The following is an 18258-nucleotide window of genomic DNA, read 5'->3' as shown; positions in this document are numbered from 1 at the left end:
GAAATGCTCTGCATTTAAAATGAATCAAAAGTATTGACAATTAAACAAATAGTTGAAACAGAATTTCTTGACAAGGAAAAGGGTTGCTTCACAATTTGCTTCAGTGGCAACCACCCTTGATTCATTTCGCCGAGCATTGTGGCAAAATATGCCCAATCACTGCCTTCTCAAGCCGGGACACACTTCATTTTTAAGTGAATTTGTGTAGGTTTGTGTCTCCGTATTTGAGTTGAAGAAAGTGGAGTCCAAAGGTAGCACTTCCCATTTTATTTGATCGCCCATTTGTATCGTTAAGGCAACGCAGCCAGTACGCGCATGAAATTTTTGTTTTTTGCTCATTTTATGCGCTAGCTGGAGCCAGGCATTATTCTAGCACATGATTCGAAATCAAGCGGATCGCGAAGCACGGCAGGCACCCATAGTGAAACCGGTGGCATTCATGACGAAGCAGAAAGCGGACCCCGCTGAAGATGAAGCTCTCTTCGCTGGCTCTGCGTAAACAGGCCTTCGTGAAGCTCCGAAAGCGCCCCTGCCGAGCCGGGGTGGCAGCAGCGCGGCTTCGCTTGAGCCGACGATAAGACAAGCGTCAGAACATCAAGAGGGACCAGCCGGATGTGCCCACGCACTCTCGCTATCTGCGGCGCATCTACGCATAGATCGCGCTGGCATGCAGTTTTGCGCGCTCCGGCCACCGCTCCCGTGCTCCGTATTATTTTTGGGGCACCTGTACGTGTGTTTTTTGTGCGCTTAGGATGAACACCAGCTCTCGCCGAAGACGCCGAGCGCATGCGACAGGCTAATCAGGCATACATCACAGAGCTCACAATTCGTTTAAGGAAAGCACAACACCAGTATCGAAACCATAGTATGGATGATAAGGCGCCTGTAAACAATGGGATCCCCCCCTCCCCCGCGCACTATGTGTTCCTGGTAAAGATTATGTTTGCAAATTATCTTTGAAGGCTATAGGCAGGACTAACCCGCCGCGGTGGCTCAGTGGCTAAGGCGTTGCGCTGCTGAGCACGAGGTTGCGGGTTCGATTCCCGGCCGCGGCGGCCGCTTTTCTGATGGGGGCGAAAAGCAAAAACGCCCGTGTGTACGAGATTTCGGCGCACGTTAAAGATCCCCAGGTGGTCAAAATTAATCCGGAGCCCTCCACTACGGCGCGCCTCATCGCCTGCGTTGCGTCGGCGCGTTAAACCCCGCAATCAATTATAGGCAGGACTAGTGTCAAAAAATAAAGTTCTTGCCCAAGGCATCGAGCGAATGCGTCAGGCTAGGCAGCACCCAGCATTTGCCGCCAGACATGCCGAGCGCAAGCGACAAGCCCGCTGAGACAACGAGAAACATTGCACACCCCGCCCCATCAGCATTTGTAGGGGTTTACAACAGCTTCGCTGGACATCCACTTTCGCAGGGCGGGATGGCGACCATTTTTTTTATTACGTGTCTCAAATACGACCCCCCCCCCCCCTTCCCCGACACACCGATCTACAGGACGGACAAGCAGGGACGCGTTCAGCTACACTGTTGCTGTGACTACTGTTCCATTGCTAAGTCAATAAATCCCCAATTGAGCGAAAAACCCAGCATCCGGCGTGCTATAGCTGCGCTACAGAGCGCGAGGGGTTCTATAATACGCGCTTAAACTCAGCTGCATCAAAAGGGGGCGGTACGTGCCAGAACTGGCTGCAGATGCAATAAGGGAGCGAAAGAACAGAGCCGAGAGAGTGAAGAGGCAACAGGGAAATCCACCATCGTCGTCACCTCTCCCTGTACATGGCAGCACGAATGAGCAGCGGAGCAACGCCCAGTGAAACACTGAAACGATTGGAAAGTGTAAGGCGGAAGTGGATCGCGAAGTAAATCGCATCGAGAGCCAATAGAAGCCCTCCGAAAACGCTTGGCGGAAGCAAAGCGCCTCAGGCGTTCAACTGGACATGAATGCTTTCGCAATTGCTTAGATATGCTGGAACTGAAAGTATCGCGTAAGGTGCGTTAATTTCCTTTAAATGGCATACCTTCCCACATGTCTTTATGTCCGTACTCTTGAGTCACTGTCTGTTCAACTGAAGATTGCAACCCTGAAAAATACTAGGCATCGTGTCATCTTCATTGGTAAAACCGAATCAGAAGTTGACGTTAGGACGCATTGTGCAATACAGGTTCCACGTTTAGTGAATCGTTTGGTGGGATGCCACTTTATTACATACTACACGTGCACAAAACTGTTCTGGCGAGTTTATTGTCGAGAAAACAGCCCACATCATGATTTACCAGTAGTAATGAAGCGTCTTTGCGCTACAAAAATCTGCACTGATTCGCCAAACAAGAATTGTTCGGCGAATCAGTGCAGATGATTGTAGCTCAAAGACGCTTCATATCGTTTGGCCTTTATTGCCTAAGCATATTCCAAAATACTATAGCATTGGCTTGGTAACGCTTGTTTTCCCCGCAGATGAGGCGGATGAGGGAACGTCATCGGCCAATCGCGTCAAACTGGAAACCGCCATTCACGCTAGTGTGAAGACCATCACTAACGAAATTCCTTCGCAGTAACTTCGTAATATCAGGTTACGTAGACGCACAAAATATTCACATAAAGCAGTCATTCAGCAGTTCTTCTGACATAACTTCCGCCTTTTTATCATTCGAGAAGTTCACAGTCATGCCGAGGCAACTTTACCATGTACACGTTCGTTCCAGCTGAGTAATAGAGCCGTTTATCTTAGTCTAGTAAAAAATTGAACTTTGGCCAGCTCAGGACAGCCTGCGTTTCACTGTTTAGGCTTTGCCCTGGATAGGTTAGTCCACTGCACATTAAAGTGAAGAAGGGGCGATCACTTAAGCTTAAGTATCCGACTCAGAGAAAGCCATCGTGATGTTCTCAGGCCTTGAAAATTAGTAATTCTAGTGACTAGTGTGGTACAAGTACATCTGCCGTGATCCGTGAAAAAAAAAAAAAAAGAAATTGCTCGAACCAGCGGCTGACGGGCGTACCCATGTAAAATTGTAATTGTGCGTTTTTTTCTTTTTCTTTTTTTGCAAATGGAAATGTGTGCGCTATTATTCACGCACGAGAGCAGCTCATGGGCGTGTTCTGGCATATTGCTGGAGAATTGCAGTGCTCCCCAGGAACTTCCGCTTGGGCGAAATATCAAATTCATATCGAACCGACCCACCGTGATAGCCCTTTCAGTTTACACGCGCAGGAAGGGAGTCGCTGTCAATTGAGCCGACAGCTGCCCCAATCGGTGGCGCCAACTAACCATTTAAGAGGTGATTGGGCAATATCCGGCAGGGATAGACACACTTCGCTCGTCTTCGGCACAGGCAAATGACCACCGGCACAGGCAAATGACCATGCACGCACGCACACACGCACACACGCACACACGCACACGCACATGCACAGACACACCCATACGCGCGCACGCACAGCGTAGAAGGCCGCTTCCTCAACCATGGTACGGTGCGCATGCAGCATTCCGTACCCCCACCCCCACCCCCCCACCCCCCAGTTTTTTTTTCACCAAATGCGGGCGATATTTTGGTTCACGATCGTTTGTTTGGCACCGCCGCAATAAGCAATGTAGTATATGCTCACAGTGGCCTAGCTGACCGCAGAGCTGCAAGGGGGATACCAATTCAGACCCATACGCTATACTATTGCCCAGTTCTGTTTTAAGTGTAACGCAGAGGCAGTGACATCAGTGTAAAATGTTTGTTAGGCATTCACAAACGTGAGTAGAGGTATTTCATATAGAAATCATAAAGCCTACATGTTAACTGTTTCCTGCTATATTTCCGGCATTTTTCTGGCCATCCAGGACGGCAGATCACGGAGCGCCCCTCCAACTGTCGACAGTCGTTAATTGCGTCGCACGGGCTTGTCTACGAGGTCTGGCTGCTGGACTCGCCGCATATTTGGAACCTCTGCACGCAGAGCCCTTCATCGAGAGTCGGCGACAGGTTAAGAGGTACTACCTTCACGTTACTCGAAAAGCGACCACTGGAAAAATTCTATTAATGCTCTATACAGAAACTTGTAACGTGATCCACGCAAGTGCGGAAAATACTTAAAAGGTACATAAACTTTTCTAAAAGCAAAGTACTTGGCATGCAGTTATATATGGACCAAGATTACAGTATATATTAATTAGTTCGAAAGTACCATTAGCCTATATCTTTCGATTTCTTGTGAAAAGGTCGGAGGCTAATTCATAAAGCTGCCCGTATTTTCCAGTTTTAACTTACCTGATGTGACCCGGGTATGCGATGGCCGGCTATAGGCCTGTCATGCTTTGAGGTTCAACATTGTCAGCAGCCGGTACCCGCTGCTCCACAGACAATGAATATGAAGTTTGGTATGGCGTAAGGTTCAACTTGGTTACCTAGCGTTACACACTAAAAATTTTTACGCCCAAAAGGGTGCTTCAGCTTGTCGCCGCAGGAGCACCCTAAAAACTGAATATTTTACGCCCTTTAGGGTGCTTGGATTTTGTCGCCGCAGGAGCACCCTCTGTGAAGCACCCCAGAAGACAGGTGCCTTATAAACACCCTTTTCCGCCTAAAAGTATCCTAGGGTGCTACTTAGCACCCCAATCTGTAGGAGCATCTTCTGCAAAAGCACCCACCTAAAGGGGTACAAAACGGGTGCGTCATCCTCGGTTCACAGGTGCAGCAGGTGTGAGACCACATATTGCACAATATCACACACGATTATGGTATGAAACATTCGTGCTTTCCAAGCTCGGTTCTGTGAGACATTCCATTGAAGCTCAACATCAGCTGATAATTTCCTTGAACTTGTGTCACCGATTGTTAAAACATCAATTTAAAAAGTCAGGAGCCACATAACTTTAGAGGTAGTTGATTACCCAAAACTTCGTAAAAAACCAATTATATGTTCACTTTGCCGAACTGCAGTACACATCCTTCGAGATTCACTGCAGAGCCTAACCATGCTGTGCAGTGAAAGCAATTAGGTGTGCAACACATCAACCACACAAAACTTCCTTGAACCTTAAAACCCTTGGCTTCTTAGTATTGCATCAAACTTCCAATCAAGGTAGCTACCTGCAATGTTTAGTGCCTTATTCTTGAGCTGAGCAGGAAGGTTCAATATCAAGGAAGACCAAACGCAAAATGTATAGTTTCCTCCGTAATGCGGCTCATAATATAGTTCCCTCCGTACTGCGGCTCATAATCTACTTATAAAAGTTGGGTACCCAAGCCATTTATTTTCGTTTGCATTATTCTTTTTGCTTTACGGAAAAATATTCATATGGTACAGCACTTGCAAGGTTTGGTGGTATTTGGAGTTTTATAAACATACCTTTAGACTAAATGACCCCACATAGCAATAACAAGAACTGCAAACATCACAGAACAATGCATACAAGTTCCCTGGTGAAGCCCATGGTTGAAATGTAATGCCATTGTTCAGAAAACATTATTTTATCATGAGGCTAGCTTGTACATGGTGCCTTGCATTATGTTCCTGCCGGTGGATGTGGGGTCATTTGTCACTGTTGCAAATGAAAAGCCAACAGCCAGGACCCATTAGTTTTGGCTAGTATTACGAGGTGCCTCACGGTAAGCATTCTACGTCGATAGACTTTTTTAGAGTTGACTAGAACTGAAATCAGCAAAAGATTCTCTACAAAACATTCATTCTATCCGCAGCTTTAGGGTTTGCTAATTTCCATAGTTGGGTTTCTTCTGCCTTTCTTAACAACATTTTTCTTTTGATAAGAAGGTGCACAACCAAAAGCAAAAAGCTTTTCTGTAAACCTTTGGTAGCTATATAATTGTTACAAAATATTTTACTCTAAATATGGCAGCTTAAACTGAGAATATTTGCATTTAAAAACATTAAAATAAGTTTAAATTGATCATAAATTTTTAGCTGTTTTTACGCAAAACTGTACATGGGATATGAAGTGCACCACAAGGAGGGCTTTTGATTAGTTTTAGCAAATTTGGGACATTTAAGGTGCACTGAAATCTCTACACATGCACTTTTTCACTTTCTGTATCCACCAGGAAAATGGCTGCCAATTTAGACAGCGATTCGTAATAGTAGTTGACGTGCATTTTAAAATAATCACAAACATTATAGCCACAAAATTAATTTTTACAAGTTGTAGACATTGCCCGTTACACCAGACATTGGACTACACTGTCAAGAGCTTTGACATCTACAATGACGTCTACAAAGCAGGCTTATACTGGTAGAATGTTTCATACCATAATTACTGTGTGTTCAGAGCTCACGTGTGAAGTATGGATACTGCTGCTTCAGCAAGAACCGAGGATGAGCACCCTTCCTGGTTCTGAAAAAAAATAACAGAGGAAATGCCTTAAGCAGGATTCTGAAACGGGGTTGAATGAAACAAGAATGAACAAGAAATTCTTTCAAAACATGTAAAGCAATGCAAACAAATATTTATTTCAACTTATTTCTACAAAAGACCACCTCATGAAGACTGGTGGTGGGGTATTGGCTTAAAAAAAAGCAGAGAGCACCTATACAAATGCTACAGGGAGCCTTCGCAGCCAACAATTGTTTGAACACACCTAAACTAATCACTGTTCAACAAACTCATAAAAAATGTTTGAATGCATAAAAAACCAGTGGTAAACACAGGAAACAGTTAAAACAGAATGACGGCACAAGTTTGTCCCGTCGTTCTCTTCTGTGTCCTAGGTTTTCCTATGGTTTTTCATCCATTCAAACATGTACCAGCTAGCCCAGTCCAACGCCTTGGTATCATAAAAATATGGATAGTCAATCCTTACACAAAGTTGAAAAAAAAAGAAAGTATAAAGTAGGTGACAAAATTAAAACGACAGCAAATTGGTTGGCTTTTAATTTTAAATGATAATATAAAAAATAATGGCATGAATGAAAGTGAGCAGCACGCGAAGTACCTTGTTGCTAGCCCGACATTCCACTTTGAAGCAAAATGTCCGCTTTCAACAACACTACATAGGCTAAACATGCAATGAGGCATTCCTTTAGGCACACAAAATATACCATAATTGTTAAAAAAGCTACGAATTAGTTGAAAAAACCTGACCACGACAAATTGGAATTAGTGACTAGATACAGTTTCAGAAATACACAGCGACATCATATAAAAATATATGGTTCCCATACAAAGATTGATCATAACAAAAATTCAGGACATTTATCAGACTGGCATCAATGTGCAAAGCAGCTTAATGAAGGAAGACGGTCTTCACTAAAAACATGTTTATATTGGGAGCTCATGTGCTTCCCTGCAAGTTGGGTGTGTAAACCCACTGACATCTTAACTAACCCGCCTGAATCATCACTTGATAGACATTGAGGAATTTTACGAATTGGTTTATTGTAGCCAGCTGTCTAGTTTATTTCCCTATTTTTCTTGGCATTTCGTGTCTAATTCTAAATTTGGGGACTAGATAGCTTTTACTATGGTCATGCACTGGTGACAACGAATATTTGATTTTACTTTAAAAAAATTTCAGTTTTGTTTTATTGCTCACCAGCCAACGATCTGAAATATCAGAGGTGCTTAAAACGTATGTTGGCATTTCCTTCCTGCAGTGTAGTACAACTAATCATGACTTTTACCATAATTTGTTCACAAATCGTAATATGTGGAAAGTATTCAGCTTAATGAAAATGTCATTTCAGAAGCATGCACAATCAACAAGGCCTCAATGACTCTCATGACGTGGTCCACTTGTTTCTGTCACAAATAACCTGAGTGCAGACACATTCCACCGAAGACGAAGGTAACATGCCCTCTTGGGTGATGAATATTTAAAAAGCCTTACGAGTAAATTTGCTGCTGAGCACGTGAAATTGTGGCATTAAAACAAAAGATCCCTCTGCGGCATCTTTCACTTGGAGGAGCGCTTGACCACAAACTTTGAGAAGCTGGAAAATGCTCCATGAACCGCTCCAGCCAGCAGAAACGATGCAGGACACAAGTTGGTAGGCGGACCGTTGGCATCCTGCGATTGTGAAGATATTTCTGTTTAGTAGATGCTCTTCTTTTTGTACCACTGTTTATTTCACCTTTAACAAGAAGCTGAACTCCTTAACGTTCGCATAATAAAATGCTGCAATGCGGAACAGTAAGCAGGGTTACCTCAATTTTGCTTTTCTACGAATTAACACAATGTAGGTAATCTGCACACAACTACAATCAAACTACAATTTTCACCTACTTCACTGCTAACATCAGCGTTTGACTGCTCAAGCACAAATACAGGTTAGACATGTGAGCAATCTGCTAAACGTATCCCCACAAACTGAACAATCAGGCATCAGAAATCGGCAAGGAAGGAGGTGTCACGTTTAAATGGCACTTTTTTTGTTCAAAACATAAACAACACCTGGAAGCTTGAAGCGTGAGAGGGGGTCTTTCACGCTGACAATGTCAGAACATAGCTTGCTAGTGGGCACCTGCACGATGTGCACAATGTGTTTCTTGAAAATGCGTGCGAAAGTTTGATTGATGTGTAGGACGAGAATTGCAGCACGTTTTGACACAGGCCTTGTGGACGCTTCTGCCTGCTAATGTCAATGTGGATTCTTGCTAGTCGCCCTCTTCGCTTCTTTCTGAATATAATGCTTTAGGCATTATATTCAGGACAACGACTGCATCAAAACGTGCAGCAATTACCTACGTCCCACACATCGGTGAAACTCTCGCACACATTTTCAAGACACGCAGTGCATACATTGTGCATGTGCCCACTAGCAAGCTGCGTTCTGACATTGTCAGCGTGAGAGACCCCCTCTCACGCTCCAAGCTTCCGGGTATTGTTTATTAGATTCCATGCGCTGAATGCAAATCAGTGTACATTGGCGAAACGGGCAATCTGCACAGAAGATTAATGCAGCACTGGAACGAAGTGAACAAGGGCCATGCAAAAACAAGTCCACTGGCAGAGCACCGTGAGAGGACGGGACACGTGGTCGACTGGAACAAGACAAAATTACTGACAACTGAGTGCAATCTATCTTCTCGATTACTGCTCGAGTCCCTCATTGTTCAGACGACGCCCAACATTATCAACATAATGGATGGCAATCTGCACCATATCTACGCAAACTCATTGCGCCGCGTAATGCCCAATATATAGCTTCATTTTCCACGACACATGCTCACGGTGAACAAGCAACAAACCGTTAAATGGCTTTCTTGACTTGGTCAGTGACCTACGTTTCATCACTGCAATAATGCTTTTACCTGCCTACACGGCATTCCGTCAAACACTGGACTACACCACATGAGCCATTGGCGTTCTTAACCTGCACCAGAGTATATAACCTTTCACTACTGCTATGAGATAGACCCATAAACGCACTTCAATATGGCCTTTATATTTAGCTCTTGGAAACATTATGTATAATTTTACCTTTAAGTTGCACCTGCTACAGCAGCTGGTACTATACCAAAAACATGAAAAAAAAAACGGTGGTTTAACACGCCAAAGCTACACTTGGGATATGGGGAGCACTGTAGGGGAAGGCTTCGCATTAATTTTGACCATCTGGGTATTTTTGTGCGCATCGAAATCTCCAAACACGGGCGTCTTTACGTGTTGCCTCCATCTGAAAAGCGGCCACACCAAGCGGTATCTAACCGACATTCGCCTCCACAGCACACCACCCTAGCCACGGCAGTGGGTTAAACATATGAAATAAAGCGAGTTTTGGAGTGCAAATGAAAATATTAATCACACGTCTTATTTTCCCAATCGATGTACCTTTTGAAATCCACCATGCAATCCCCCCTCCCCTACCGGCCTACCAAAACACCTTTGTCTCAAGAGGTAATCAGGCTGTTGTTAATGAAGTAAGTATTTACAATCCGAGACTTGCCACCGTTAAAGTCATGCACTTTGTTTTAGAGATAAGCGACATTAGCCATTTGCAGCACCAGGAGTTAATTGTGTTAAGATCAGATTGAAAGCATTGACGGTAGTAGTTGAAAGAAATTGTGTGATAAATTACAACATCATCTGCAAATAGACCTACATGGGAGGATATGCAACATGGAAGATAGACCAAGCAACCTGCCTGGGGGGACAACAAAGTGGCACGAGCAAAAGAAGTATATAGTTATTAGAAGTAAACTGCATTTGAGAAGAATGAAAATCTTTTGCTCAAGTGAGGACATTAGGGTGAAGTTTGAGAAGTAGTCTGTGGTGTGCAATGCGATTGAATGCTTTAGAAAAATCGAGAAAAACTACCGCAGTTTGTAAGCCTGTGTCAATGGATCAATGTAGATCGTGAACAAATCCTGAAAGTTGTGTTTCTCAAGTAACCCTTGTGAAAACCGTGGTGATACTCGAATGTGATATTGTGATTTTATAAATAATTAGCAACCTGAGAGTGGATGAAATGTTTCCTGACCTTGCATATGGTGCTTGTTAGGGAAATTTAATGGTGAAGTACCGTCTCCTGATTTAAAGACTGGTGCTACCTCGACTATCTTCCAACCATTGAGATTAGTGCCTGTCATGAGAGACTGCGAAAAAAGCGCTGTCAGAATTCTACAGACTGCGGGATGTACTTTTCGGTATAGTATGATTATTACCAGTATGATCTGAAGTAGACCAGTTTGTATTGCAAGTTTAAAACCATATCGAAAGATCCTAAATGTTTGCTTGGCTTGATTACATACGAATACTTGCTTCAAAGTCAGTTCAATTTCTCTTCTTGCCCTTTAGTCGTCAGCCCCAGATTCTCTTCAATATCTCTGCTAAGCAATGACACGCTCCATACGCACAGCACTGCTTCATGAAAATGTTTCAAATAATCAGAGGCCACAGCACTGCTAACAGGTATACATCATGGCAAGTTCCACAACATGCAATAACTAACCTGAAAACACATAATCGGTGGGTGCACCGATATGGCAGCAGTGCCTGGACCGATGTGTCGAGCAAATGCGCTGACTTCTGAACGGGTGGTCCAAGCGGCCAGATGATGGATGAATGACCATTCCTGGCGGCAAAGCGTACGGAGCACCAACGAAAGGCCAGGCAGTACTTGGGTACAGCAGGTGCAGTGTCGGTTGGCCAAGGGAGGCCCTGGCAAAGCCTTTGAAACTGGACTGGAAGGCAGCTGACCCAGGACAGCCAGCAGCAGCACCTGCAGGTGCATAATCTGTGAGTGTGCTGACACTTGTTGAAATACAAGAAGAGCACACACAAAGCACGAATGCTTACATCATGTAGATTTTTAATCGTTTAAAGACAGTAACCTCCAAGGCACTAATAAGAACATTCCCGGAACACCCCAAGTGAAATTTAGGTCACAGTAAGAATGTATTTATTATACCCGCAGGTACTGTGAGTGGGGTATGCATGATATATGCAAAGCTAGCTACTGAGCTAATTTGCATGGAACGCATGCTAGCAGCTCATCTGTATCCCTTGCTTTCAATCGGAACTGGTGTGTGATAGTTGAGGCTCCTCCATTTCAATGTCTGACTTGTATCTGCACGTTCAATTCTCCAATATAAATCGAGTTGAGTGAGTGCCTACAGCTTTCTTGTTAGTCTCTGTATGGCCTGCGGTTTTGCGAAAATGAGAACTTGCGAATTGGCTCAATTTTCTGCACTAATTTAAACAATACATATGCCTCTGATATCAAGCCCCAGACTTCCCGAGAGCTACTCTGACAGAATCGGCAGGCGCCTCGTAGGCGTTGTGAAATCTCCCCCACTACCCCTAGACTATGCTAACTCCCTGCGAGGCCACATGCGCGCATTTCACCTTCAATTTGCACGTATGTGAATTCTATACCTCTATGAACTCTCAGACGGGCGTCGTCATATTCGTGCCGGACTCGTGAAACTCGGCAACGTAAATTACCGCACTCGCTCGCTGGCGCGCGGCCCGAACTCTCTCACCGTTTCCGGCCCTTGCATACTATTTTCTCCACCTTGCACTTTGTAAATTCTCATGTTTAACTACACCTCGTGCGCCCTCATCTCTTGCCTGCTTTTCTTCCAGCACAACTCCGTCAGCACCCGGTCGACGCGTACGCTGTCGGGGCGCGTTGGCGAGCGAGTACGGCAATTTCGCTGTTGTCGAGCTTCACGAGAACAGCACACATATCGCGGCCCGAAGACCGCGAGGCGTACGGTCGCCGGTCTCGCGAGCGCAATAGCTGCGAAGCGCACTGCACGGAATTCGTGAAGGGGGGGGGGGGGGGGGGGGGGGGAGACGCCAGCCATGGAATCACGTGTACGCGTTTTCACATGCACTTCCAGGGAACCTCCTGTTCATGTTATTTCTTGGTATACCACGGGTATTCACGAGGGAGGACTAATCACAGCGTTGTGCCACTCACGCGAAATTGCGACTGCGATCTGCAACCGCAAAGGTACTGTTTGAGAGACACAAACAAACGCCCCGGTGTTAAAGAGCCTGGCGTGATGTGAAATTATTAGCAGCCGTGTACCATAGCGCGAGCATCGTAGCCAAGGTCTAGCTTCAGCGTAAATTGATGCTGACTTCTGCGGAAACGGTGGACTGGGCGCCAAACAAGTATACTAACTCACGTAGGCTCTCAGAGCAAACGAGATGGGGGTCCAGCGAATTACTGACCCATAAACACCAGAACTCGTTCCAACCAAACACAGAATAATAAAAAATGCGTACTTACCCGAGCAAAAACGATGTTTCCAACGTAAAATTCTCCTTCACTGTCGTCTTCATCTCGCGGACACACGAACACGCTTTGTTCTGATGCAATGTCATCCACTTTTGACGCGCAGTATTTTATCCGGCGATGATCGTTCTTCCGGGGTCCCCATGTTCAACACACGCGTAGGTTAGAAGGGTAGACATCACCCATAAAGCTTCTATAACTATGATTTAAGCTTGAAATAGATAAAACAGATTAAATCACGCCACCAACCACTCGGCACAAAACGCCATGAAAAAACACACACAAAAGTGAGAGATAGTTGCCAGACTTCAAATGCAGCACCTCTATGTTTGACGAAAATTGTGTTACTACTGTAATGTTGGTAATTATCTTTCTGCTTTCAAAGTCTGAAATGTGTTTATAACTTAAATTTAAGGTTTTTAAACACAAAAAGTGAATACACATAAAGTAATTGACATATATACTGATATTGTAAAGAGGTTTGACGTTTGTTTTGGTTTTGTTTTCACGGCGGGCTTCTCAAGAGAGAACGTGCGAGAAAACGAGCTACTTTGGGTTTAGGAAGAGGGCGGTAAATGTCGGCGTGATAGAAAGCAAGGAACAGGTCCTTACCCTGGTCGTTAAAAAAGGAGCTAATGAAACCCTCACGTAAAAAAAAAAAAAAAAAAACACGTTCGACGAGGAATCGAACCATTGACCTACAAAACAGTAAACGGACGCATTAACAAACAGCTATGTCGGCTTTTTTTTTTTTTTTTTTTTTTTTTTTTTTTTTTTATTGCACATTGAACAAACAGTCCCTACAGTGTCTACAATGCTGTTCTAAAACGCATCAGTGTCGGTTTAAAACCCGCTCACCGAACTTCGGTTGGCGAAAACTATTATAAACATCGAAAGAAGACAATTTCTCCAAAATGGGTAGCCACGTAAGCTCCGGGCACTGGGCGGTGTTCGGGGCGCCTAAAACAACTCTATACTTACGTAAGTTGTCAACGAATATTGTTGCTTGTGTCTAGTCATCGCCTCCTTTAACGATGGTCTAGTTTATGCTGCATTTTTGAAATTCTGGCTGTCCTAACGCTTGTTTCTCACGCACCGGTCTTGCAGACGAGGCCGCATTGCTAGCGCTGCAAGCGATTGAGCCAAAGCTCCATTATTTGACTCAAGAAAAGCTATCGCAGTCAACCCGACCTTTTCTGCGCAAGCCACGGCAGCCACGAAATAAATGGAGTGTGCCGTTAGAATTATGGCGTTGATAACGCTTGTTTGACCGGCACCGTCTTGCAGACAAGCAACGTCGCTCTAATACTACAAGCGATGTCACTCCTGGCATGTCAGGCGCATCAAACCCATCGTGTAAAACGACTGCTAACAGTGCGAAAACCTCTGAGTTTGTAACAAGTGGGGATTTGCGGTGGCGGCGACGTAATAGGTACAGCAAGCAGGTAGGCAGAACAGCAGCGTAGGGTTACAACCTTTCCCCGAAAAAAAAAACGGGCCTTCCGGGGGGGGGGGGGGGGGGGGGGGGGGGGGGGATTGTGTTGAAAAAAGACGCCATGTTTTTTAACATGCAGTGCCATTTATTGTAGTGTTTTCTTAGAGAGAAATCAACATAACGTTTGTACTGAAAGTGATTGAGAGCTTGGTTAATCGCTCTGCATGTGCTTCACTGAAAAGTAACCGCAATTGCTGACCGCGGCGGTAGAATTTCGTTATTTTGTTCTTCCCTTAGGTCCCCCTCCATCTGAGGCAGCGCGCTCGCCCGCGTATTTTCTCTGCTCGCGTGTCTTTGCGCAGCTTGTCGACATAGGCGTGCGCAGAGTTCTCAATTTGGGGGGGCAAAGTCTTACCGCTGCGCCCCCCCCCCCTCCCCCCCAGAGCAACTCCCGACCTCTTCTCACTGAAGGCCTTGCGGTGCGAACGCAGTGCAAAGAGGGATGGTTATAAAATTTTTATTTCAATGTGATGGAATTGCAACACACACAAACTATTTCTGAACAGAAATTTTACTTTCATGTGTTACATCGGCAAGGCATGGGCCCCCTGTGCGCACGCCTATGCTTGTCGACACGTATTTATCGTCTTCGTTGTTGAATTGACGCTTATAAAACGCCAAAACGGGCATAATCACGGCACAAAAGCCAAAAAACCGGCTGATGACGGCTGGTTTTAGATATGGACCGGCAACCGGCCCGCTGTTTAAAAAACCGGTCGGGCCGGTCCAAAACCAGGAAGGTGGCAACCCTACGGCAGCGACGAGCGAAAATGATTTTACACGACCGCCCCCGTCGGCCTGCGCAAAAAAGGAAGATAGAACCCCTGCATACACGCCCTCGAAGAAAGCTGTACAGCCGATTCAGTTTGTTGTGGACGAAGAGCAACCGAGGCTGCAGCCACAAACGATTGCGCTTGCCGTGGTATGAGCCAAAGCATATCTTCACATATATGTTATCGTCCGTCTGACTGTTACTTACTGAAGGGAAAATTCAGAACACAAACGTTGACGTCTAGCGTCTATGCCAGACATAGACGCTGCTGTTTAGGCCCTAAAAACCACCTTCAGGGCGTCTGTCGGTTCTGTCTGATGGCGCGCTCGCGCCGCTGATTACGAACGAGGCGTCTGTTGGCGTTGACTTATCGTGTTGGCGAGCCGGTAAACGCCATCACGGTTAAACTCCCTGTTGGAAGACTACGCTGTTGGGACGATAGAGTGCCGACAGAGCTTCTTATTGGCCCCACAAACGCCATCAAGGTTAAACTCCCTGTTGGAAGACTAGGCTATTGGAACGATAGAGTGCCGACAGAACTTCGTATTGGCCCCACAGGCGTGCTGTGAGCCCAACAAGAAAGTCTTGTTGGAATTTTTGCCCGGGGCATAATAATACGGGAACAAATTCTTAGGTAAATTCGATTTCGTTGAGGACACCGATGCCTCGCGTAAAAGTTTTATTTATAGGACTACAAGAGGCATTTTGTAGCCTTTCCTTCCCGTGCACCCAGACATCGAAACGAACCTTGTGATACACTCGAAGCAGTAGATTAGTGCAGAGTGGAATTTAAACATTCAGCACGTTTTGTTCAATTTACGAACAGCAATTTTAGAGCCTTTCCCCTGGTCTATGTGGAGAGTTCATATTTATTCTCTCAACGGGCGGTGAAATAGTGCAATGTGCGGTTTAAACATTCAGCCTGTTTTTGTGCAATTTTGCATGCTTGCATTCACACACCGTTCTTTTAGGCACCCTAACGATAAGGTGCCGTGGTAACACCCCAATCGAGAAGAAATACTTTTTAGCACCCCTTTAACGGTCGTAGCACCCTATGAAACTGTTGATTACACCCCTGAATTTTGGCACCCTCGAGGTGGGGTGCCCGAGCAATATTTGGGTGCTTGAAAGGTGCAAAAAGGGTGCAAAATGTTCAGTACACCCTCCTTGCACCTTAAAGGGTGTAAAAATGTTAAGATTTACACCCCTTAATATGTGGCACCCTCATGATTGGGTGCCGGAGCAATGTTTTAGTCCTTAAAAGGTGCAAAAAGGGTGCAAAATGTTGAGTGCACCCTTTTAGCACCTTTAAAGGTGTTAAAAAGTTTAGTGTGTAGTCTTAAGCATATGACATTAACGTTACGTCATGTTTACGTTAGTCTAACATCGTCAAACGGCGCCCATTGAGAAGCGTGCTGTACTCAACGTGCTTCAAGGCGCGGGTACAGGTCGACGTATTCAAAGCGAAACCTTCAGCCTAAGCGCCTGCGGTGTCGCGCATGAATGGCTGGTGCTGCCGTTATACTTCCAAAGTGATGCACACCCACAGAGCTGCGAATGCCCGCATCGGGATGTTGGACAACGTTTTGCAAACAGAAACAGGAACATTCGTGTTTACAAAACATTGTCCGACACCCAATGCGGGTATGCGCAACTACTTTAGCAGCTACTGTCTTCCCGGGTGATTCGAGAGCACAACTCGCGTAGCGAGCCCTGTGTGCCGTGCACCATGGAGAAGTATTTACTCACTGCGCTATGCACACGCACTACGCAGCCCCCTGTTGCGGTCCACGGCTGCCAGCTACCTCAGCGAGACGCGCAGGCTGGGCGCCGGCCGAATGCCGGGGACTTTTAGCGAGCTGCCGGAAGGAGCCATGCTCGGGTGTGACGGCGGCAACCTCGCAGCGACCACTCGGCTTCCTTGCAGGATAGCAGCCTTGTAGGTGGGCAGCCTGTGACCTCAACGCCGCTCGGAACGTTGAACGGGCCCTGAAACGCTCACTTGTACAGTTGCTCTCGCTGTTGCGCCCGATTCCACTTCTCGCAACCTTTTGCAGCGTTAGAGGCGCGTTTTTCACTCCCAACCATGGTATGAGGGGGATTTGCTTCGGTAATAGCAACAAAACTGTTTTGATTGCCAGGAAGAACAGCGCGTCAATCTTGAAGTGGACCAGCTCATTGCGTGTCTGTTGTGGGGCCAATCGGTAGCCGAGTACCGCTTTCGCTGCTTCTATAAGCACGGAGGCAAGGATACATCTTTGCGGCCAGCGTTTCATCTGTACCTGTTTGGCCCGTAATTGGGGAAGCATCTGCCCGATGAACAAGGGCGCATGTCTGCCAAGGCAAACTTCCGCGGTGTAGCCTTAAAACGATTTTGGCGAGTGAAGTGCGTTGCGCACCTGTGCCCACCGCACCCTTCAAACTGAAATAAAAAAATTGCAATACGCAGGCTTTCGCAATGTGGTCGAAGACGCCAGTACGAATCCACTTGGGCTCCATGCAGGCGCTTGCTGAGTGCCTGCAATTGTTTTGATGGGACGGGCCGGCCAGCTTCTGCGGGTGCACCTCAGCAGCCACGAGCCGAGACCACAACGCGACAGAGCGGGGTGTTCACGCCGGCTTTCTGCTCGCTGTGCATTCGCGGACCGTGATTGTGTCGTCGAGGCAGGCTGCGGTCCGGGCACCCTCCGAGTGCCACTCCGCTACGAGAGGCCCAGGGACGAGTTCCCACTCATTGCTACTTGTTTTATTGTTTTCATATTCTGCTTGTCTTATACCGGACCTTGGAAAATCGGTTCACCTGCAGTGAGCCCAATAATAAATACAAGTACACGTATCCTAAACGTTTTTTTAGGAGGGGGGGGGGGGGGTCAGACGTTTGGGCCCTATTATTACCCATTAGTTGCAATACATAGGAGAAATAACAATCGGGTGTTAATAAAAGTGAATGATAAGTATTTCGGTAAGACCTGCGGCGTGAACTGCTTTTCGGCGGTGAATGACGGCAACTTTCTGCACGTTGTCACCGACATGAAAATCTACACTTCTTCGGTATACCAACGACATCAGGACAAAATGGGCATATCGGAAATGTCTTGTTTGCGTACATTTTTTAAAAGAAGAAAAAAGAGAGAAAGCTGTTAAAAAAACTACTGGTAATGCGGAATTAGACGTAGTTTAAAGTTTCTTTGGATGAATGTTTACGGTGCGCCGGTAATGTCGTAGGTCTACCTACAATTAGGGAGACAGATAGCAGATAAAATGCTGCCAATCTTGCGGCTCAGAAGGCAGACTGTTCTT

The 18258-nt window shown here is 45.9% G+C and overlaps 2 long non-coding RNA genes across 2 annotated transcripts; one reads left to right on the top strand and one right to left on the bottom strand.

Annotated features, from left to right (window-relative positions):
- Positions 1-3813: 3813 nt before the first annotated feature.
- LOC144171113 (uncharacterized) lies at positions 3814-17734 on the top strand. Its single transcript, XR_013322849.1, has 3 exons — positions 3814-3980; positions 16733-16901; positions 17408-17734. It is a non-coding gene; the product is annotated as an uncharacterized LOC144171113 (long non-coding RNA).
- On the bottom strand, positions 6431-13280 carry LOC144171102 (uncharacterized). Its single transcript, XR_013322838.1, has 3 exons — positions 12686-13280; positions 10895-11164; positions 6431-8010 (listed from the first exon to the last, which is right to left on the bottom strand). It is a non-coding gene; the product is annotated as an uncharacterized LOC144171102 (long non-coding RNA).
- Positions 17735-18258: the final 524 nt, after the last annotated feature.

The sequence above is a fragment of the Haemaphysalis longicornis genome, unplaced genomic scaffold, assembly GCF_048455015.1.
Source record: "Haemaphysalis longicornis isolate Haplotype H1 unplaced genomic scaffold, Haemaphysalis longicornis Haplotype H1 scaffold_1, whole genome shotgun sequence".
Lineage (NCBI taxonomy): Eukaryota > Metazoa > Arthropoda > Arachnida > Ixodida > Ixodidae > Haemaphysalis > Haemaphysalis longicornis.
This window is presented reverse-complemented; position numbering and strand designations above follow the sequence as displayed.